This window comes from Sarcophilus harrisii, chromosome 3, assembly GCF_902635505.1.
Source record: "Sarcophilus harrisii chromosome 3, mSarHar1.11, whole genome shotgun sequence".
In the NCBI taxonomy this organism is placed as follows: Eukaryota; Metazoa; Chordata; class Mammalia; order Dasyuromorphia; family Dasyuridae; genus Sarcophilus; species Sarcophilus harrisii.
The window spans coordinates 31,196,856-31,219,825 of NC_045428.1; the positions used below are offsets into that span (position 1 = coordinate 31,196,856).

The 22,970-nt window shown below is 37.0% G+C and overlaps 1 protein-coding gene across 1 annotated transcript in view; it reads left to right on the forward strand.

Moving 5' to 3' along the window:
* The first annotated feature begins 331 nt into the window (after positions 1–331).
* The window catches only part of NLGN1 (neuroligin 1), a 1,046,258-nt gene continuing 1,023,619 nt past the window's right edge, over positions 332–22,970 (forward strand). Inside the window, exon 1 of the mRNA XM_031963603.1 lies at positions 332–1,102. The gene's annotated coding sequence lies outside the window, so the exon portion shown is untranslated. The remainder of the gene's footprint in view (positions 1,103–22,970) is intronic.

Here is a 22,970-nt window from a genome sequence, read left to right on the forward strand (position 1 = left end):
AATCCCCCTAGAGTGGCAGTGTGGAGGCTCTTGCCAAGTCCGGATTCTGGCGCTCTGCATTGCTCCCGGTGTGTGTGTGTGTGTGTGTGTGTGTGTGTGTGTACGCGCAGGCGCGCGCGTGGAGTGTGCTCCTCTATATGTGTGCGCGCGCGTGTGTATGTGTGTGTATGTGTGTGTACGTGTGTGTCTGTCTGTCTACAGGTAGCAGCAGCGGCGGTAGCAGGGAAGCGAGCGGAGGAAGTCCGCTAACTGCAGCAGCAGCAGCAGCATCAGTACCAGTAGCAGCAGCAGCACCAGTAGCAGCAGCAGTAGCAGCAGCAGCAGCCGTCGCCACAGCCGCCGCCGCCAGCAGCAGCAGCAGCAGCATCCTCAGCATCCCGGGCTCCTGCCTCCTTGCTGCTGCCGTCTTTGAGCGGGCGACTGCTCACTTTGGCGACGCTGCCTCCCAGCTCCCCAGTCAGAGCTTCATCCCGGCCGCCACCGCGCTCTCTCTCAAACTCGCCCAACGCCCCCTCTTGCGCGTGGAAAGCGGTGGCCAGACTCAAGCGGGGAGGGAGCGAGGGGGGGGGTTGCGAGTTTGGCTTGCTTTGATTTCGCTCCCCCCGGTCTGCTGGGGGAATCCTGTCTCTGGCAGCAGGTCTCTGCTCGGCTTCGCGGTGCTTGCCAAGTTTCCCTCCCCTCCCCTTCGGTTTCCAGTTGCCAGCGACATTCTGGGGTCCTTTCCCGCTCCGGATTTCTATACAGATCGCAGCTCCCTAGTCCCAGCTTTCTCCTCCCCTAGCTCTCTGTCTCTGTCCCTCTCTCTCTGTCTGTCCGTCTGCCTCGATTTTAATTGACCGACCGCCCAAACGTCCCCCGTGCCCCTCGGCATGCCCACGGGCAGCTTCCTCGCCTCGCCGTCTCGGGATCCGGAATGGCTCGGAGCTAATGGAGAACGAGGAGGACCGTGTTAAGATCAGGCTTTGGCATCCGTTGTCGAGGGAAAGGGGCCCGAAGAATGGTCTAAGAGGCGGCCCTCCTTCAGCTCCCCTTTAAGCAGCACCAAGTACGAGGTGCCGGGAGGCTGCAGAGCAGGGACGCACGGGGCTGGTGGAGTGGCAAGGTAAGGCACCCCTTCCCTCCCTCTCCTAGGCACCGATGGTCTCGTTCAGCTGCCTAGAACTTCTCCCCCTCTTGCTCTTCGCCTTCCTTGCCTTCTTCCCGTCACCACCGACCTGCCTCACTCCTCTTCCTCCTCTCCCCTTCCCCCTGGATTCTGGAGGGGATTATGAGTTTGAGAACGGGGGAGAGGGGGGGGACAAAATACAGACGCTCAGAGTTAAAGATGTTTCCCTTCACTTTGCAGCCCAGGATGATTTCCCTCTCTATTGCGTTTTTTTTATTTAGGAGCTCTGGAAAGAGTCTGGGGGAAAATATTCTTTCCTTGCTTTCTGGATAACTTTATATTTTAAGCACTTTCCTGTCTCCCCCCTCCCCCGCCTCCATACTGCGTTTAACTTTAATGAACCGGCTAGTTTCCTTAAAACTGGAGTTAATTAAACAGGAATGCCTTTACATTTTAAAATAAGCATTACATTTCTCAGGGCATGGCCAAATGGTAGAAAAACAGACTTTCTGTGAGTCCAGCAAATTCATTTCACTGGGAAGTTATTTAAGAAAGAGTTCTCAGTGATGGAGCTGAATCAAGGGCTTAAAAAAGTAAATAAAACCTTTCTTTTCTTTCTTTTTAAAGTCCACTATTATGCTGCAAATAAATTTCTTTTTTCTTTGCAAAGCCTCTTCTGGTGACATGTTTTCTGTCCCTGAAGTCATTCCAGGAGGTTAGGGACTTCACCTTCTTATCCACTGACTCACACCTCTCCCAGTAATCTTCCCACCCCCACTGGCTTTGGTGTTGCTCTATCATCTTTTCCTTGGCAGTTTGCAAATTATATGTTCTTGGTGGCCCCTCACTGGTTTGTCTTGATCCATCCTTGTTTTCATCTCTCTCTCTCTCTCTCTCTCTCTCTCTCTCTCTCTTTAAACATGTATGTCTACCTTTGTCTTTCTGTCTTTATTTTTCAGTCCCTTACTATCTCTCTGTTTTTGTCTCTTTCTCTTTGTCTCTCTGTCTGTTTATCTGTCTCTGCTTTTCTGGCTGTCTCTGTCTTTGAGTGGATTCGATTCTTTCCATAGCTCAGCTTCCTCTTCCTGCTTTCCCCTCTCTCCCGAAATGGTTCTCCTTTTCCCCTCTCCTTATCCATCTTTGCCTCTTCCCCCAATACACACCTTTACTTGATTGACCCTTTCCTCAGTATGAGAGAAGAGGAGAGCTTTGTCTGTGAGTGTGAAAAGGGAAAAAAAAAGAAGGCGGCTGAGAAGGAGGAGGAGGCTCTAGCATCCTTCTCTGACAAGGAACCAAGAGCTGGTGTTTGTCTGATTGAGCAGAGAGGGCACTGTGTTTATGTGGGAGAAGAGGTGATTAAGTGGGTTAGAATAGAGGGGAGGGAGAGAGGGAGTGAGGAGGGAAAGAAAAGAGAGTCAGTGCCCATGAGCTTGCTGGAGTGCCCCCCCAACCTTCTATGTGCAGAAAGCCAGTTATCTATTGCAGATTTTGAGCTCTGTTTATAGGGTGACTAAGACCAAGTATTGCCCAGGAAAATCAGAGGAGAAGCAACAAAATTAAAAGAAATGTGGACTGTGAGAGCAGGAACAATTAGCTGGAGAAATGTTTAGATTTAGCCCGCTGGAGGAAACAATACTGCTTCCAGAATAAAATTCTCCTCTGCACCACAGCCTACTTCTTGCCTTGTAATAAGCTGCATGCAGCCTGGGCTGGGCATTCTGGACAATTCTTGTTTCCCTTCTGCTCTCTGCTCCATTTCCCTTCAATCTGACTGGCAAAAGAAAGTTAGTCTGCAACCCCGAACATTTGCTGTGGGAAGGATTCCCATTTCCATCCTGCCCAAAGAAAGATTACGCTCCCTAGAAGCCTTGTTATGAGCAATGGAGGCATTATTAAGCAATGAATGAGGCTCCTTAGGCACTAGCAGGTAATCCAAACATTTAAAATATTCTGTCCTGGCTCCTGCCTGCCTCAGCAGAATGCCTTGTGGTCTTGTGGGTGATGATGAAAAGGCACCTGCAGTGAATTCAAAATCATTTAGGCTGTGATTTTGAATTAGAAATCATTCATTCAGGATGGGGTGACGTCTTCAGTGTTTTAAAGGTAGAGACATATTCCAGGATTTGGGAATGCTGTTCTTAAGGCCTTGGTATTCTTCAAACATAATCAACACTTATTTGGCCCTTGTGAGGGCCCCATTCTCTTTTTGTACTTCCTTGTCAATAATGATACCGGACCTTTGGGAAATAAGCATCCATTTAGCTGACTGTAGATTACACTGCATTTTATGGATTTCTAATATTCATTTTTTTCTTCTTTGTGTACTAAAAATGTAGCAGACTGAATCTTACAAAAATGAAACGAGTTGTCATACTGGGAAAGTAAATTACAGCCTCTTATACTATTTCTCCAAAAAAATTAATTGCACTCAATTATTAAAAGCTTCTTAGACATAAAAATGTCATCGATGAAAGGTGTAGATACATGTGTTTGAGTGTAAAACCTATAAAATGTCTCTGGATTTCAAGTAGGCATTGTAACCCAGTGAACATAGAGGCTATTCAAAAAGTGCTCAGGAGTAAGGGTCATCCGGGTATTTGAAATATTAAATGTTAAGTACATCAGTGTTAAGTTTACAATGCCCTTGGCAGAGACTGAGCCCAAGTGCACCTATCCAGCTGATTGGTTTTGTGATTCATGGGGAAAGTAGAAGGTAATCATCACTCTGCCTTTCTGATTACATGCTTTGATTAAAAAAAAGTCAATGTTTTCTCTAAGCCGGCTAGTCTGTTGTTAGCCTGTCCAATCCTCTTAAACCTAAGCAGGAACTGCAGTCCATCTTTCATTGGCGGTGGTGCTATAGAAAAAGCTTACAACATTCATCCTCTCTGTGACCACTCCCCCTACCCCATACATCTCCCCCCAAGACACACATATACTCAGTACTTTCTGATAGATTTCTGTTTTTTTTTCAACTAACAAAGCTGAATTCCCTTTGGGAAATGATTATTCTCAACTCACACGCTGCTTTCCCCCAAGGAAATCCATCTGTATGAGTTGGGGAAAAAAAAAGTCATCAGAAAGTAACCGATACATGGGGGAGGCTTAAGCATAAGAGCTTTTAAGGAGCATCTTTTTATTTAGGTGTAGCATCTTCAAAGAAAAAAAAAGACATAAAATTCATTTGTAACACCTGAGAATGGTTGCAGAAATAATTCAATTAATCAGTTTTGGGCAGGGAAGAGCTGTATTTCCCAGGTTCTCCTTATGTTGACTTTTATTGAAAAGTAATCAGGAACAGGAGCTAGAAGATATTGTTAGCCATCAGTAGGCTCTTAATGTTTTGTTTAAAATGTACCTCACACCATGTGCCATTGTTGTTCCACTTAATATTATTGGCATATTATTTATTGTGGGGAAGTATCATTACAAATAGCGGCACGATTTATCATGTGTCTCTGTGGGTTGCCATGTGTTCGACAAAATGCAATGATGAAGAGAAAATAAATTTGAGACAAAACAAAACCGTGTTGACTCAATGAGAAGTTTGTTCCCATCAAAGAATTATTCCTTGAGTGATGATGAATCGTAACATGTGACCATTCCTTTATGAGTTTTCACATTGCTACCATCTTGACAATATTTTAGGACAGTTAGAATTAACCTATGAGATGCAGTTAGTAACCTTTCCATTCAATTCAACAAAAATTTTATTAAGTGCCTCTTAAGTGCAATACCTATTTTGTGGGGATGCAGAAGGGAAAATGAAATAGTCATTGCTCTCAGGGACTTGCTGTTCTATTGTATTCAAGTTGGGCAGTTTTTAAAGTTCACTGCAATTTTGTTTGGATTCTGCTTGGTGCCCTAATAAATAAAAAGCCTAAGTGCTTCCCCCCCATGGTCCCAGAATGAGGATGTGTCTGAAGAAAGATTTGAACCCAGGGATTATTGACTTCAAAACTGACCTCTCAATTGAGCCACTCTGGTTCTTTTCTTGATCATGGATAAATACAATTCTTTTGTGGACATTTCACTGTGGAAGACATTGTGGCATAATAGATGCAGCCTTGTCTACGAGTTCAAGATCTGGGTTCACAATCAAACCTCCATCTCCTACAAGGTGAGTAGTCATGGGACTCCATTTAACTTTGATGAGCCTCAATTGCTCAATCCACAAAATATGGATTGTAGAATTTATAGAAACTACTTCCTAAGCTTATTGTGGGACTGAAATAAGACAATATTTGCAAATCACATAACCAACTTTAAATGAATGTTTAAAAGTCCATTATAATTCCTTTTCCTTCTGTGCCTTGAAGATTTTTATTGTTTTAACCATCATAGGGTACTACTCACTATGATTCACCCAAATAAATAGTAATGGCAGGTGTTCTTGATCATAAAGGGATTGTCCTTAATCTCATAGGCATTCTTTGCTACCCAATGCAAGAACCAGCAAACTCTCTTTGCACTAATAAAACTTGATATTTTCTTCTTAGCTCTGGTTCTTTTCTGGCTTGCAACACTTATTTCCTTAATAGAGAGTTTACTGTGGACTTATCCAACCAGATACTTCATTCATACACACATATCCCAAAGGATTCTGCCCCTCATTCGGTGCCAATTGTATTTTACTCTAGGTTATTCACAAAAAACCCATAATGCATACACTCTTCAATCACATTTGAAAAGAATAAAACCAAAGACATCAAGACAACCCAAGAAGATATCTTCTACCATAATGTAAATCTTCCCTACAACTGACATTCATCCTCTTTGGTTGCTAAATAAGGCAGAAGTTGAGAAGTCTATTTTTCATCCCAACCCATTACCAGAGGAAGCTGACAGATGACTACCCTTGGAACTTTTCCACTCATGAAAATCTTCCTAAAGGATTGATATCCTCACCAAGGAAGGTGACTTCAAAAATCAAGGTCCTTTCAGTTGGTCTCTGACTTTAAGATCAATAATTCTAAGCTCTGTCCTCTTTCTCTATTCCTACTGTCTAGAATTTCTATTTTCCATACATTCACTACTTCTCTTAGGATCTAACTCATGTTCAAAGAAGGTCTTGCTTTGGTATTAAAGTCTTCTCATAAGAAAATAGCAGGAAATCAATTAGTAGGGTGGCCCCTGTGATTTTATTTCTCTTTTTAATATCATACTTAAAATTTGTTGTCCTTTCTATGTGATGATCTGCTTTATTTTCCCTGGCAAATTTCTACCCTTATGGACATTTGGGTAAGTCAAGAAATCAAAAAGCATTTATTATACATCTATTATGTGTCAGTGACAGTTCTGAGCACTGAAGTTACAAAGAAGAGCAAAAGCGGTCTCTGCCCTCAAGGATTTTACAATCTAAAGGAGGAGACACGATTCAAACAACCTTTTATAATCAAGTAATATACAGAATAAATAGAGGTCAATCTCAGATCAGAGGTATTAGCACTAAGAAAGAGCAGGGCAGGCTTGCTACAGAAGCTGAGATTTTAACAGAGACTTGATGGAAGCCAGGAAGTGGCTATAAGAAGGGAGAAATTTCTAGACAATTCCCATAGGCTGCTTCCAGGCTGCTTCTCTTCTCAATCCTGGCCAAAACCACCTTCTGTTTAGGCACCCATTAAAGAAGAATTTGTTGAGGTGAGAGCAAGTGCTATATCCCCACCATAATCACCATCATGATTATCATTGTTATTATTGATGACTTTGTGTTATTGGGGGAAAGGGGTGAGATCACAAAAGTGAAATTTTGCTATTATTGAAACCTAGTTCCAATAGGCATTAGACATTTCTTCTTCCATAACAAGACCCTACCCCATCCTTGACCTCCTCCATTCTTTGGATCAGAGACAGCACTGTTTACAGGAAAGGGGACTGGATTTGGAGTCAGAGGACTGGGGTTCAGATATTGCCCTAGCTACCTGTTATTTTTATGATCTTAGGCAGGTTAGCAGACATTTATGTAGCTACTTGAGACACATATCTCAAGGAACAAAAAATCCTGACATAAAATATCCCATTCCATTAAAGTAGATTATATTTAAGAAGTCATTGCATTTGATTGATAGATATGATGTGTCATACTATAGTAGAAAGAAGAGCATATTAGTCAAATGTTGTACAGTTGAATCCTACCTCTTCTATTGAAAATATCGAGAGCCCATCATTCTCTGTTCACATGGACTATTTGTGTCTGACCTGTGGTAGAGCATTGTGAGCTCTTATTAGTCTGATCAATCCCAATGGGACATGTGACTTAAGTCTAACAAAATGATATGCTTTTGGTTTGCTTTGATAATGAAGAACAACAAACATTGCTCTCTGAGCTTTGCTCTCCTTAGTGGTTATTTTGGCCAGTTAATAAAGATATATTAAGCATCTACTATGTACCAGGCACAGTGTTAAGCACTAGGGCTACAAAGAAAGGCAAAAGACAATCTTTAGCCTCAAAGAGTTCATAGTCTAATGAGAAAGACAACACACATATATGTTACGTGTAGGTTAAATATGAAATAATCAACAGAGAGAAGGCACTGGTTTTAAGAAAAAAATGGGAGAGGCTTCCCAGAAGGTAGACTTAGCTGGCTTGGGAAAGAAACCATGCAAGTCAAGGGATGGAGATGAGGAGGGACAACATTCCAGGGAAGGAGAACAACCAGTAAAAATGCCTAGAATCAATAGACTGACTATATTATTTGAGGACCAGCAATGAAGCCATTGTCACTGGATAACAAAGTAGAATGATATAAAGTGGAAAGGGAGAGAGGAAACAAGTTGTAAAATGATTTGAATGACAAATGGAAGATTTTATAGTTGATCCTCCTAGTAAGGAATTGAGCAGCATAATATAGATGAATTAACACTTAATTCAGAACAAAAAGTTCTAACTTTACTTTTTGGTTATAGCACATGCTAGCTGTTCAATCTTGGACAAGCCATTTCTTTCTCTGGGCCTCAGTTTCTTAAGCTATTAAATGGAAAGAATGAGAAAAAGGAGGAAAAATTTAGAAGATATTGAGTTGGTTTTTAATTTATCCTCATTATATGGAAGGGACAGTTGAGGACTAGAAGTACTAGGAAGGGAAGAATACTTCACCTAAGATCACAGAGTTTATAAATGGAGAGTAGAAATTTGCTCTTTGATCGAAAATCCAGCTTGCTTTCTGTTGCCTTATCTCGGTTCCTTTAGGCTAGAGCAATGAAACCTTTGCTTGTTTGTTCCATTGGTTATTATCACCAAACAATCTTTCATTCATTACCCCTTGTATAACTATGAATGGTTGTCCACTGTAATGGTAAATTACATGGCATAATTCCTCATGGCAAAAGAATTTTAAGAACTTCTTGATGGCTCATAATAATATGACTTCTTTTTAACTTAATGATAAAGATTCACCATAATTAGAGAAATGCTTCCTCCAGTTTGGAAAATTAATAGATTTGGATGCATGGTGTGTGCCTATTTATATTTAGGATATAAAGAAGTAGATCTGATACTTGAAATTAGAAACTAGAATTTTTCTGGCCTTCAATGAAGGTATTAACCATTTTGCAGTGGTTCTCAAACTTTTGTTTTCAGTATCTTTATCCTATTAAAAATTATTGAGGATTTCTCCAAAGTGTTTTTGTTTATCTGGGTTATATTTATAGACATTTACCATATTGGAAATAAAAACTATTTTTGAATTTGTAGACCCTCTAAAAGGGTTTCAGAGATCCTCAGGATTCTCTAGACCATACTTTGAGAACCACTAATTTTAGAGAGTGATTTAAAGTTTCCAAGGCACTTTACATATATTTAACTGATTTTTAACCTCATTGATGCTCTGTACTAAAGATATTATCACATCACACAGTTTAGGAGTCTACATCTTATCAATAATTTACATAAAGGCATGGATTATACCCTCATTGAATATAAAGACAATATAAAGCTCAGAGGCATATTTAACACACTGGATAACAGAGATCATGGAGAAATGTGAAAAGTATGAATATTGGACAGAATCAAATAAGATATAATTTTATAAGGATAAAAATAAAGTTCTATGCATGGGTTCCAAAATCCATTTCTTCAATGAATTTTCTTCATGGAAAAAGAAGAGAGATGTGCAGGCAGAAATTTACACTAAAGGGTCTGGGAATTTTCAAAAACTATAAACTCTGTCAGCAGCAATACAAAACAAAATACAATCTGAAGTATAGTGTCCAAGGTTAGGGAGATGATTCCCCCCATTACAGACTACATCTGTAAAATATATACAGAGAGAAAATATATATAAGAGTAATCATCATTATTAAAATTTTCTTTATCACTTCCATTTAAACAGTTGATAAAATAACAAATTAAACCCCATTTGGAAGTATTTGCTTATATCCAAGGTATAAATGTTTACAATGAAAATTTAACAACTGACTCTCTGAAATCACTATGAGCTGGTTCAAATATATATGAACTAGACAACCTCTCAGATTTATTCAAACCCTGAAACTGTGATTTAGATGTGGGAAAATAAAAAGGTTAAAAGTGGACATTTCAAGGCAGTACATGGAACTGAGTAAAATATTGGAACTCTTTTACTTCCATTCAAAATTTTGAGTCATAACTTGAATCTTTATCAGTGGTCTGGGTTTCAGTAGTTCTCTTGACTATACTTCTGGGCCTTAGGAAAAAAAATGAGATTCAAACTAGATCATCTTGGAGTCTCTTCTGACTTTAGTGGTAGATCAAATTACTATTAAATTTCTTGTTACCATCTTAAGTGATTGGAACTATGAGAATGGGAGTGGGCAGGCATATAAAGCTCATTGGCTTTATATGAATATATACTCATATACTATTCAAATGAGTATGTATATATGAATATACTCATATATTCTATATATGTATATATATACTCATATATATAATATATGAGTACATACTTAACTCTTATTGCCTTTTAATGCCACATATCAGACTTATCTCCCACCTCATCCCCTAATCTAAATTTATAAAAAGCATGGTATGATTCCTCATGGCAAAAGGATTTTAAGAACCTCTTGATGGCTCATAATAATATGACTTCTTTTTAACCTAATGATAAAGATTGCCTATAATTAGAGAACTGCTTTCTCCAGTTTGGGAAATTAGTAGATTTGGATGCATAGTGTGTGCCTATTTATATTTAGGATATAAAGAAGTAGATCTGATACTTGAAATTAGAAACTAGAATTTATACACACACACACACACACACACACACACACCCCAATAGACTGATAAAGAGAATAAGAATATGGGATGAAACACGCTTGATACCTTGATACTTTGCTTTGCTCTCCATTTTGGAGATCCCAGGTCTCTCATGTTTCATTCTCCAATTAGCTCCTATTCTAACTCTTTGGACTTTGCCATCATACTCCCAATCAAGTACTTTCTTTCCTGGCTCCTCTTTCTATCCTTTTTATATGTTGTCTTCCTCCATTACAGTATAATCCCTTTAAAGACAAGAACTATCTATCTACCTATGTCATCCTTTTTGTTTATATTCATATCCCTACTTTTTAGCACATTGCCTTGTATATAAGTGCTTGATAAATGCTTGTTGCCTGCTTGTTTCTTTTTACCTACTTCTAGAGAATAAAAAATCTTTGTACAGAAAAGCTGAGTATTTATTTCAGCTTTATTTAATGTGCTTTTGAAATGTCTGGGGAATCTAGCTCACACCCTGATTTTGCTACATACCTTGACTATTATAATAACCTCATTATTCAGCTCTAGTTGGACACACCACTGAACTGAATGGGCAATAAATATTTTCATCTCCTGCGATCTCATCACTGTGGATCTCCAATTACCCACAATGATTCAAATTGCCACCCATCTTGACCTGTCATTTCTGCATAGCTCTTGGCTATGTCCTTCCATTAATTAGTCACAGAGACCCATCTAAAATACTGGGATTTTTTTTTTTCATCTCCTGCTATCAAAAAGATACCACAGGAGCTGTCCACAGGAATCCCTAACTCATATCATGTGACCATCCTATCTTGTTTTTCAATCATCTATGTTCTTGTTGTCAAGTTTTATTCTGGTTCTTATAAGATATCCTAATTTGTTATAGATTTTCACCATGAATCTTTCCACTGAAACCTGATTGATGCTCATGGTGAATTCTTTGGAGGCTGCAGCATTCCATGACTTGTAGCCATATGGTAACATTCCTACTATATTGGTATTAAAAACGAAAATAAAATCTGTTGAGAAATTTAGAGTTAAAAAAAAAAGAATCTGACAATTTACTGGAAGAGCTTGAACATGTCTTCTATGTCCTGTTTAATTCTCAGTCCGATTCACTGTCCAATAGCAATATTTATTGATTTTAAATATATGGATCTGTATGTGATTATATATATATATATATATATATATATATGACAATAGGGCTCATCCCTAAGTATATACTTGTATACATATACATATATTTGTATGTGCATACATATGTGTGTGCATGGGAATACAGGTATCTATATACTGATATACAAAAGATAGCTAGATATATAGATACTAATGGATGATTTCTATTGGTTGTCCATCTAACTGCTGTCATTAACTAGGCAAGAGACAAATTCAATCTTATGTCATATCAAAAGGTGAACTTCTTTCAAGTATTAATTATCTCGTTTGTTTTTGTAGCCTCAGTATATGGCACAAAATAGGGACTTAATTATTCTTTCTTGAATTCAGTTAAAAGAAATTGATGTAGACACCATTTAGGAATTGGTTTTCCTATCATAAGTTGCTACATTAAAAAAATTGAAATTTGCTTTGAACAAAGTCAACAATCCCCCTTTTTATGATAGCAGGGTAAAATATATTTTGTATTTACTATCAGAAAAAATGAGAAATCATAATGGCTAACACCAATATAGGACTTGAAGATTGGGAAGGTGTATTACATATTAACTCATAATTTTACAATAACTCTGTGAAGTAGGTATTATTATTATATTCTTTTTACAATGAGGAAACTGAGGCTGAGATATTAAGTGGCTTGCTCAAGGTCACACGTAGCTAAGTAATTGGCTTAGATGGAATGTGAACTGAGGTCATTTTTGAGACCAAAAGATAGAGAGACAGAGACAGATACAAAGACAGACAGAGACACACAGAGAGAGACAGAAAAAGAGCGATGCAGAGAGACAGAAATGGGAGAGGAAGAAGAAAAAGAGGAGGAGGAAGAAGAGGAGAAAAAGATAAAAAGAAAGAAACAACTGGGTGATAATCTCATTATAAACCATATAAGCCAAGGAAAACAACTTGCATTCATTTGAAAGTCTTGGAGCAGAATCATAAGAATATAAATTTAGAATAAATGGATAGGGACCATAGAGGCTTCAGAGTCTAATCATTTTTTTTTCAGATGAGGCAACTGAGGCTGAGAAAAGCTAACCCTAGCATAACATCTAGCACATAGTTGGCATTTAATCAATATGTGTTGACTGATTGTTCAGGGACATGCAACTAATAGATCTCTGAGGAAGGATTAGAACTCAGCCCATTTCTCCATCCACTGTGCCTCATAGCTGCTTCTAATAAAGTAATTGTGTGTGTGTGCATGTGTGTATGTGTCTGTCAGCAGTATGGGACGAGAGGAATGGATGATCTGCTAAAGGAAGAATTTACTCCATTGTCAATCTAGTAATTTCTCAGGTACTTGCCTCTGTTGTTTTTTAACAGGATAAATGATTGCTTACACAATGCCTGGCACATGGTAGTCACTTAAATATATATTGAATTGAATTAAATTGCAAGTGCTATTAGGGATCTCAGAATGTGGCATGTGGGGACAAAGCCCCAGTCACCTGTCTTAGTTACATGTCTGTTAGGGAAGAAAAATGCTTTTTCTCTTTTTAAAATGAGATCCATAGACCATTTCTTAAAAATAAAATTGAGGAAAATTCTATGGTTGTGGCAATCTATCACAGTTCTTGTGGCTATATATTGACATTTTTTGTAGTGAAATTCCACAGACAAAAGGGTTTCTTCCTTGTATTATATCTGAAAATTGTGGCTGCTATTGAGTAGATAGAAAGCAGAAAATTTGTTTTCCAATGAATAGCCAAGTCTAAATATGTGCCATTACCCTTCTCAACTGATATTTGTGGCCTTCTATGAAAAGAGCCCTCATATAGTGTATTTCAACCTAATTAATTAACAAGTGAATTCATTTCATGAGCAAACAAACAAAAGCTCCCATAAAACAACAGCACTAAAAATCTCTTAAAAGGCATCCCTCCAGATTCTTGAAAAGACTCTTCCATCTCTAAAACTGTACTATTCTATGATTAAGCCTAAAAGCAATCCATTTTAATTAATTAAAATACAGAGTACATTGAGTTTAATAGTAGTATCATAACCTGAGAGCTGGAAGAAATTTCAGATGGCATCTAATGCAATCCCATAGATACAGCTATGAGGAAACTGAGATTGAATTGCCTAAAGTCACACAGGAATAGTGAGCAGAGGTGGGATGGGAAACTCAGGGTCATGTGATTCCAGAAGTAATGTTCACTCCACTGTGAAGCACTGCCATCTTAATCCTATCATTTCTTTGGTTTTTGTTTCTTCTTCTGCAGAATGAGCTTCTTTCAAAGATCTATAAAAGTCTTAGTTCCCTTCCATATGAAAAAAAAAGTACTTTACCATCTTATACCACTATCTTTTGTGTATTTTTATAGCTTTTTATTTTTCCAAATACATGTAGAGATAGTTTTCAACTTTCACCTTTGCAGAATCTTATGTTTCAGTTTTTTTTTCCTTTCTCCCTTTCTGCCACCCTCTTCCCAAGACAGCAAGCAATCTGATATAGGTTAAACAGATGCTGTTCTTCTAAACACATTTCCATATTTGTCAAACTGGGCAAAAAAAAAATCAGATCAAAAGGTGAAAGACAAGACCTTGAAACAACACAAGCCAAGTAACAAGAAAAAGGTGAAAATACTATGCTTTGGTCCATATTCAATCTATATGATTGTTTCTCTGAATACAGATGGCTCTTTCCATCACAGTCTGTTGGAAGTGCCTTCAATTACCTCCTTGTTGAAAAGAGCCAAATCCATCACAGTTGATCATCACATAATCTTGTTGTTACTGTGTACAATATTCAATTCTGCTCACTTCACTTACCATCAATTCACTTTCATGTATCTTTAATATAAAACTCCCACCTGTATTTGTTATACTTCTAGATATATCAATATTTAAAAGTCCCTAATGATTCAGAGGAATAGTCTCCACTGGATGCTAATTTCTCTTCTAATACTCATTAAACAGCTTTTGGTTCTGATTTTGTGCAAATAAGTAAGCAGGAAACTGACACCTTTTCTTTTTCTTTTCCTTTATTTATTTTTATTGGGGCAGTTAGATGGTGTAGTGGATAGACTACTGGCCCTGAAGTCAGGAGGACCAAAGTTCAAATCCATCCTCAGACACTTAACATTTCCTAGCTGTGTGACCCTGGGCAAGTCATTTAACCCCAATTGCCTAGCTAAAAAAATAAATAAATAAATAAGATTTACTTATATTAGGAACATGAGATAACATCTCAAGAACACAACCTGAGGACTTTTCTAGCTACTAGAGCTGCCCTCCTTTCTTTGGGTTTGCCTTGGTATATTTTATATTTGCTACTATGTAAATGTGGTGTTTCCTGCAAAAGAATATATTCTCATTGTGGGTGGTAACTGTATTATTTTTTGTGCTTGTATTGTCAGTGCCTTGATCAATGATTGGCACATGGTAATTTCTTGGCAAATACTTGTTGGTGGATAGGTAACATGAATGAGTTGGACTTTTGTTGAGATTCTTACCAGAATTAAATCTTTGAGTCCATGTTTCTGGTAATAAGCTGCTGATTATAACAGCCTTTTATTTTGGACTCGGATATTAGGAATTTTGTCAGCTCCCATACCCCTACATCCATTCTTAAGAACAAGACAATGAGTTCTAGAAAGTTGCATTACTTTGGTTAGAATTAGGGCTAAAACTCCCAAGTTTTCCATAAGCACAAGTGTTCAGAGGAAGGGAAGGATGGATTGAGGAAGTGTTTTGGTTCAGCTTGGCCAAGGAGAGACCTGTGTTCTAGTCCTAGTTTTTCTATAGACCGTGTGATTTTGCATCTCCAGAAAAATACATCACTTGCATCTCCAGAGAAATATCCACCACAGAACCATTCTGGGCTCTCTCCAGAGTCCTAGAATGATTGAGGAGTGAATCCAGGGGAGCAGTTACAGTGTGGGTGCTTCTGATTTCATGGTCAAATGAGAAAATAATTGAAAAGTGTTTAGCACATTTCTTGGCATATGATAAAGCCTTAGTAAGTGTTTGTTCCCTTCTCCTTCTTCCTATCTTCCCCTGAAAACTCCATTTTTTCTCATACATAGTGTATAATATAATCATTCTTCTCCCCATTTCCTGGACATTCTCTTTGTGTCTTGCTATCATGCCATTTCTTCTTCACGTCAGTTACACCATTGCTCTGTCACCCAACATGTATACAATGGAAAATTGTTTTTCCCTGATCCAGATGAATTTGCTTTCATCAATTTACATCTGTGACCCTTGTAAGCCTCAGTTTGACCATAGATGAAATGGGCTTTGAGGAGGGGAGGGGTGATCAGATGATGCCTAAATCCAGTTTCAATACTCTATGATACTCTCAGATTCAAAATTTAGAGGAAAAGTCCCCTTATACTCTTCCTGGGCCAGTCTCCTAAGAGTGATTGCCATATTTTCTAAACCAAAATTTAGAACACTTGATTTGAGAAAGAATACTTAGGAGTATAAAGCCTCATTAAAAAGCACACTTTAGGAGCAGCTAGGTGGCTCAGTGGATAGAGCACCAGCCTGAAGTCAGGAGGACTTGAGTTCAAATCTGGTCTCAGACACTTAATACATCCTAGCTGTGTGACCCTGGGAAAGTTACTTAACCCCAATTGCCTCAGGAAAAAAAAAAACATACTTTGTTTCCTCAAAATACTTCATCCTGGAAAATCTTTTTAATTGTCTTATGCTTGGTCATCCATATTCATAACAACTGTTAATGTGTATCTTCAGAACTCCAATGGATTTCTCCTTTAGTGAGACTGTGCATAGAGCACACTAGGATACTAGATGTGGGATAGGAATATGAGAATGTTAATCCTTCCTCAGATTGTTTATTAAATAAGTGAACTCTGGCAACTCACCAAAACTCTGTGAGCCTCATTTAGTCTCCTCACCTTTAAAATGAGGATACTAGTGATAGCTACCTTGCAAGATACTTATGAAGATCAATTAAAAGAGCATATGAAGAGTGCTTTGCAAAAATTAAACTGCTTTATCATTGTTTATAATTGGTGTTGCAGTTATTATTTATACTCCCACTACACCTGTAGATCTGTAGCCTACCCCAATCCTACCCCCATGATTGCTCTTCATTTATGTCCTCCAACATGTTTACCATTGGGGGGGAGGGAGGAGTTCTACTCAACATGCCTTTGCATTCTTTTGATATCATTAGCATAGTAATAAAATAAAATATTTAATCAACCATTGTTGTTTCTTCACTCTTGCCATGTGAAAATCCTCTCTTCATTTTGAACATTTGTAAATGAATAAATTAGAATATTATAGTAACATTATTACTCTGATACCAGCACTGTGCTAAGAGTTGGGAATATCCATATCTATCTATCTATCTATCCATCTATCTATCTATCTGTCTATCTGTCTGTCTGTCTCTGGTCTGTCTATCTACCTGTCTATTTATCTATCATCTATATCTATTTATCTATCTATCAATATACACATGTACATACATATATATATATATATATATATATATATATATGTGTGTGTGAACATATATATATATATAGTTAAGTATGCCTATGCATACATGTCTCTATATAATATTTATATATACACATAGATATGTGATGGCATCTTGAAAAGCTCTGATGCAGAGATCCTTCTTTGTAATGTATCAACCTTTTCATACTCATAGAGTAACTCTTTGCTGTCCATTGGGTGACCTCTCCTCATTGGCCTTTTGGATAATCCTCAACATTACTTTTGTGGAGATTATACTGTTCCATGACTGCACTGTATCTATTGGAACTGAAAGCACTAGTCTGATAAGTACCTGGATATTAGAATCCAAGAAGTGCATCACAGAGAAATAAACAGGATTATGGAGAGCAAAGATATATTTGGGATCCCTTTTCCCACAGAACATTTTGAATCTCATTTTGCATATAAAATATGTTAAAATTGAAACAGGCTATATAGATTCCACATTTGTGGCATATATGTGCATATATGAAGTAAGATTATAATTTAATGCAATCGTAAAATTGAATTAACATGACAGAAAAGTTTGATTATAGTATACATAAAACAGATTCTTATTTTGGAAGAGGTATTCAGATTTTGCATCTTTAAGGAAAATTAGTGGAGAAGACATTAGTCAATATATTTCCAGATAGCCTCGGGGAAATGGATGTAACAATTTCCATTTCTTACTATTATTATTCCTTCTTTCCACCCAAATCAACTCTCAGTGATGACTCCAATTTATGTTAACAACATCATCACCTTTGGCTACTACCTTGAGAATTTGATCTAATCAAATATATATACATTTTTCCTTCACATAATTTGTTAAATTTGCTTCCCTTTTCTCATTTTTCCTAGAACCTCTCTAGATCAGGTCCTTGTCCCTCACCTAGATTTCCTCAATATCCTCTAAATAAATCCTCTTCCTTCCCACATTTCTCATCTATACTGTGCAGTACAACCAGTCTAATCATACTAGATAATTATTTTTATTATATTATTTCCCTGATCAAAAATTTTCAGAACTTCCCTTGCCTAGAGTATAAAGTCAATTCTTTTGTTGACATTCAAGGCCTTTCATAATCTATCTCCAACTACCTTTCTACCTCATCCACCAGTTATCTTCTGGTCTATTTACTGACACTGAAGTTCTTTGATTCTATAAACACAAGTTGTGATTTCCAGACTGCAGGCTTTTGTCTATGTACCTCCTCTCCTTTTAGTATGTCTTCTCTATTCTTCTACATATCTCAATATAACATTTAAGGCCCAATTTAAATTTCTCCCAGTCTGCAAAACTCAATCCCTCCTTTAAACCCTTTTAACCCTTATATGGGCCATATGGACAGATATGGACATTTGTAACATGTAAGACAATATGTAAATGTGCACATATACATGTATGTTAGATTCACAAACATATAAACACATGGGGGTAAATACACAGTGTAATAAATGTACAAATAGGCATGTATGTTAATCCATATGTATACCAATGTAAGCACAAAGACTTTATAGTATTGTATATATACATTTTATGCATATACATAGATATGTATAGCAATATCTATTTATCTATTATTAACCTCATATTACTCTGGAACTTTTTTTTAGTTATTATATTGAATTATTATCTTTTGTTATTTCTATTTTTTCTAATTTTATCTTCTGTCAATTAGCTTATAAAAATTTTGATGAGAGTTCTTACATTTGATAATTATATCCCTCTAAGCAATGATAATTGAGTCTAATTCAATTCATGTTTCTTAAATACCTATTATGTGCAAGACACTTACTATATGCTGTATCCTGGAGATACAGCAAAAGAATTAAACAAAAATATTCTCTGCTCTCAAGAAAATGAACATTCTATTGAGTAGGGGAGGATAAAATATATCAACAGATAAATAAATACATGATAATAATTTATATTCACGCAGGGCCTAGTACAATGCCCTGTATAGAGTAGATGCTAATTAGGCCAATATTTATTTGATCTGAAAGATTTGGTGTTTACCCCTGGTGTTTTATATATATATAACAACACATATTTCTAAAATGCTTTAAGTTTTGCGAAACTCTATACAAAAATCTTGTGAATTCAGCAGTTCAGTTGTCAACATCTCACTTTTACAGATAAGAAATGAGGTTCAGAGGGATTAAATAATTATGCACTAACTCTAAATGCAAGCTACCATTTGGAATGTGAACTCTTTACCCTGGTTGAGGGTTTTACCTGCATATTCACTTTTCTCATAATAAGTGTAGTTACAATTCAATGTCTCATGGACTTGTTATATTGCTTTTAGTTAACAGTATATGTATGTATACACACATTCTGTGTGTGGGTGTGTATATGTATATATATTCCATAATATACATATGTATATTATATACATATATAATGTGTATGCATATATAAGCATATGTGCACACCCATATCACATATACATACACTGAGGATGTTGGGATAAGTTACCTACATCGATTCTAGTTCTGAAATATTATAGAGTTTCTGTACTTAACAGCAGAGATGAAGAGATTATAATATTACCCTAAAGATTTATAAGTGAATTTTTTGTTGGATCCAAATAAACTTGGCAAATATTTGAAAACTTCTTTCAATATTCTTATTGTTATGTATACAAATGATCATTAGTCACAATGAAAAAATGTCTAATTAAAGGAAATCATTTTGGAGAGGCAAAATAAGTCTTTTTGATTTTTTAAATGCTGAACTTTATTTAGTGACTGATTTTTTTTTTTTCATTTAGGTTCCAAGCATATCTGTTTAGCATTCAACCAAGTTGAAGATATATTTTAGGGAAGTGAGGAATTGTTTATTTTAATAAAGCCAAGAACGATAACTATAACATTATTTTAAATAAATTGGCTGGTTATTCAGCCTATTACTTTGGTGGCAAGACTTAAAATTTAATAGGATAGTGAAAACTGAATATCGTGGAATTTTTAAAAAAAGTTGTTTAAACATTCTGGACAGGGGAAAAACCCATTACTCTTTTTGGCAAGAAATCCACGATGTACTTATATGTGGGTTTTAAGTATTTCATTTCTTATTCAAAACATGGCAGTTGATTGAAATAATCAAAAGTAAATTTGTTTTTGAAATCGTTAATTAAATTTTAATAGCAGCCTGGATACTGCTGCTGGTATCCATGAAATGGATAATAACACAGCAACACTTCCAGCCTTCTTTGACATTGGTTCTCTATTAAAGCTTGAATCAGCTTCTATGGGAGTTTATTGCTAGTATTATAACTCTGTGCTAGCAGCAGTGGTGTGGTATGTTATAGATTCCTTTAATCTTAAGTAGTTCTAGAGGTGCTGAAATTATTCTTCCCTTTATGAGTGCAGAGACCATAGAGGAAGAAAAAAGGATTGGGGGAGGGTTGTGTGTAACTAGAGAAATAAGAACCGGAAATAAACATTCATGAACAATGATCCTGTATTCCCATATCCCCTCATTGTGTTCTTCTACACTTGGGTCTCAGTGATCTGTGTGGGATCTGAATTGAGAACTAGGAATTGAAAGTAGTACCTTGGACAGGGACAAAGCTCTAAAAACTGGGACTGGGAACCTTAGCATTCCCAGGTTCTCCACTGGGGTTTTGAATATTCACTGTTTCAACCCACGCTCTCTTCCCAAGAGAACATTCTTTTGTTTTTAATAGGCCCTGTGGGTGCAGAGATGCTTACAAAAGTGAAGAAGGTGGGGAGGGAGAGGGGATGGTATGCAGCTGTGTATGAACCAAAGCTGATTTGGGATATTTTATTCACTGATGAATAATTTTTGATGGGGGGGGATGGGTGAGTCATTGGTCACTTGGAATAGTTAAATAACATCAGAGGAACCCCACATTCAGAAATATTCCCCCAAAGCATTTCACCAACTAGAGACTCATTTGAGATAAAAGTCTTCTTCTGGAAGGCAGATACTTACTGGGAAAATTAAATTATTGACCATTCATACCCTACTCTCATTTTCTTAATTCAACAAACTTTTATTAAGTGCATACTATGTACAAAGCACTGTATTAGATACTAGGGTTACAAAAACCCCCCAAAAATGGTGCAGACCTTTTTTTCTCCTGAAATTTTCATTCTGCTGAAAGAGAGAGTACAGCATAGGAGCAGATAAATGTAATAACAAGGAAGAGTATGATGGTGCAAAGGAGAGATTTTGACAAAATTTTCTTGGAAAATTTGAGAAACCAGAGAATACTTTCAGGTGGAGTAAATAAGCTTCAAAGAGACAGTATCATGTGAATTGAAACTAAAAGGAATATATTGACTTTGAAAAGTGGCAAGGAAGAGGGAATGAATCCCAGACAAGCAGATGACGGATCATCCTGTTTGCATCTAGTAGGAATACAGCACATGTACCAAATACAGGGAAGACTGAATAGACTGATTTGGTTAAAATATTGGCTGAATTTAAAAAGAGTATTAAGAAATTAAAAATAGAGAAGTAAATTAGAGCCACATTACAGAACTATTTGAGTCACATGGATTTATATGGTATTTTAGAGTAAATAGAGAGTCACTGAAGGCTTTTGAGCAAAGGATTGTTTTAACTTCTTTCTCTTCATCTTTATAACTGGACATTCTGGCATGCAGAGATTCTGGGTTATTTTACCAAGCTGGAAAGTCTTCAAGTATGACCTGGCTAAGTGGTTGATCTGAGGGACCAACCCAGCTTTGTCCTAAGTTAAATGATATATGGACCAGAGAGTGATCTAAGTTGATTTCCCTACTTATTGGGACTTCTTGGATGATTTTACTTTAGGCCAATGAAAAGCATCTCCTGAATTAAGCTGCAAGGGCAAAGTGTTCAGGTAAGGAACTCAGTACTAGGATTCCCAGCAAAGATCAAATGGGAGCGCATAGAATGCCAATAGAAGCTATAAAGGAACAAGAAGATAAGTTAGCCAGCATAGGTCCAAAAAACCTCTCTCAAACTCTAGTCATAAACTAAAACAGAATTCAACACAGAAAAGGTCAGGAAAACAGATAAAGGCTGACATTCCCCAATATATTCTTTAGATTAATTGCATCGCTTTTGCAAGATAATCTGACTTGAGGGCTTAAGCGAAAGATGTAGAAAATCAGGATACCAATGGAATATAGATGGAATAAATTAGATAGTAGAGAAAGAAAGCAGTATGGGAGAAGGGATGAAAGGCAAAAGAAAATAAACAACCTGTTGCACTCCATTAAGCCATAATCTATTAATAATCCTTTACTGCATTCCTGGCACTGTATTAAACATTGGGAATGCAAAGTCAAAACTCAGAAGTTTTCCCTTTTTGGATGGTTATATTGGGGGGAGGAATCACATGATCAAGTATAAGTCTACACATAATATACAAAATGAATACATGGTAGTTTGGGAAGGAAAGGAGGGCATGAGCAGCTGGGGACAAGAGTGGGCAGAGATCAGTAAAGGTTTAGCTTAATCTAATTCCAATATTCACATTCTGTGCTCAGAGGGTATCCAGTATTTTACTGTATCACCACTCCCACCCCGAAATCTGTCTCTCTACTCAATAAATGGCTAATGCCTTCTTTTCCCTGGAGCTTTTTGAAGCCAGTTTTCAGTGTTCTACATTATTGCCTTAGGTAGTTCACGGAATGCCAGGATTGCTTTTCTATTACTTTTGCATGGAAGGAAGGATAAGCATTTTGAAAATGGAGAAATTGGCAGCTTTAAAAAAATCTAAGGCCTGTATCAGCATTAGAATAGAAAAACATTTGAGTCACAGGCTTACTGGAAGAGTGAGTGGTTAATAGGCGCCTTTGTCAAGTCTCCCAACTAAGCTGTATCATTTTCTATACATGCTTAAATCTCTTAATTACAAAGCAACTTTAATTATACATAAAGTGTGCCTCTTCAATCATGTTTTAATCACACATGGAAAAAAATCAAATTTATCCCAAAGTTATTTTCTGCATTTCAATTTTGATTTTTAGATTCTACCATGC